We start from the raw sequence: 1932 nt of genomic DNA on the forward strand, positions 1-1932 counted from the left end.
CTATCTCCTTCGTCAATAAGATCTTTTACACTCCCTCAACACTCAATCTCCTTGTCTTTGAGTCTCTCTCTCTCTCTCTCTCTCTCTCTCTCTCTCTCTCCCCTCACTTCCTCTCTTGTGGTCACCGTTTGCAAAGCTCTTCTCTTCAACCATTTCTTCGGCTCTTGGTTCCCTTGGGCGCGCCTCTGGAGGGCTTGAGTCCCCGAGTGGCGTGGCGTCGCAGGATATTGTTTAGGCAAATAAGCACCGTCTCCCCCATCTCTCACAAAACGGCAATTTTCTCGTTCGTATCCCGTCACTACCTGGAGGGCTGCTGGGATAAGCGACTCGCGTTTCATGTTTTAAATTTGAGTGTGACATGAAAACGAAAACGGATCATGATTTCAATTCTATCCTGTGTGCGTCTTCTTGTATGTCTTCATGTCTTACCTGTTTGTTTTATACGTCTCTGTCTGTCTTTATGTATTTACCTGTTTGTTTTACAGTCTAATGTATAAGAAATAATAATGGACGGCTGTAAATATCTTTGTTACTATATTTGTAATCTGAGGTCAATGAATTATCTATCAATCTATGACTGTCTGAATGCCTGAGTACCTGAGTTTATGCCTGATACCTGTCTGCTCTCTCTCTCTCTCTCTCTCACACACACACACACACACACACACACACACATTTGGGTCACTGCATGCTCAGAACTTTATCCTCCCCTTTAAGTCTTTTCCTCTCCCCGCCGGTCTGAGCCAACCCTGAGCCTTCCAGGAATCCTTCCACACCGAAGTATTGTGGAAGACGAGTGTTTTCCTTCTCCCATGAAGAAGGTATGGGAGAGGGAGAGAAAGAGAGAAAGGGCGAGAGAGAAAGGAAGGGAGAGAGAGAGAGAGAGAGAGAGAGAGAGAGAGAGAGAGAGAGAGAGAGAGAGAGAGAGAGAGAGAGAGAGAGAGAGAGAGAGAGAGAGAGAGAGAGAAAGAGAGAGAGAGAGAGAGAGAGAGAGAGAGAGAGAGAGAGAGAGAGAGAGAGAGAGAGAGAGAGAGAGAGAGAGAGAGAGAGAGAGAGAGAGAGAGAGAGAGAGAGAGAGAGAGAGAGAGAGAGAGTCACTTGAACGGACATCACCGGGATTCATGGACAAGTCTCCGCTAAGAGGTATACACAAGAGGAGGAGGAGGAGGAGAAGGAAGAGAAGGAAAAGGAGGTGAAGGAGGAAGGTTAACAAGGAAGACAGAGAAGATGGAATGGAAAGAGAGAGATAACAACGACGAAAAAAGTTGAGTGAAAAACTAAAGACAATAAGCAAAAAAACAAAAAAAAAACACTCGAGAACTTGAAATATACAGACAGGGAGCGGTTCCATACCCAGAAATTGAGTTCAGGTCTCAGCATGTTATAAATATTCGCATTCCTGTTAAAAAAATATATATAATAAACAAAAGTATGCTGTGGGAAGGAGGGAAACAAAAACAGAGGAAGGTTAAAAACATGTTCTAAAGATTCAACGTTATTAAAAACATAAATATTCTATCCATGCCACATAGAAGTTCTTCTCAATGGTGCACGGCTCTCCATCTCTCTTTCTTTCTCTCTTTCTCAGTCTTTGTTTCTCTCTTTCTGTCTGTCTGTATGTCTGTATGAATGTGTGAGGGGGTAGGAGATGAGTGTGGGGGGCTACATCACAGGAACGAAGGAACAACACCCATATCTATGAATAATTTACGGAGGGGAGTGGAGGGAAGAGCCATAAGGAGAGGAAAGAGGGACACAGCGAGGGAAACGTATTCAGGTGTTATCCAGCCAGCGGAAAATTAAGGTAAGGTGTCATAGAAAGGGCGGAAGGAAGGGGGGGAGGGAGGGAGTTAGGGAGAAATGCAAAAGGAGAAATAGAGACAGGATCCTTCTCCGTTAGTTTTCAGAGTTTCTCGGAATTTAAAACAGTGC

The sequence above is a fragment of the Eriocheir sinensis genome, chromosome 28 (genome assembly GCF_024679095.1).
Source record: "Eriocheir sinensis breed Jianghai 21 chromosome 28, ASM2467909v1, whole genome shotgun sequence".
Classification (NCBI taxonomy): Eukaryota; Metazoa; Arthropoda; class Malacostraca; order Decapoda; family Varunidae; genus Eriocheir; species Eriocheir sinensis.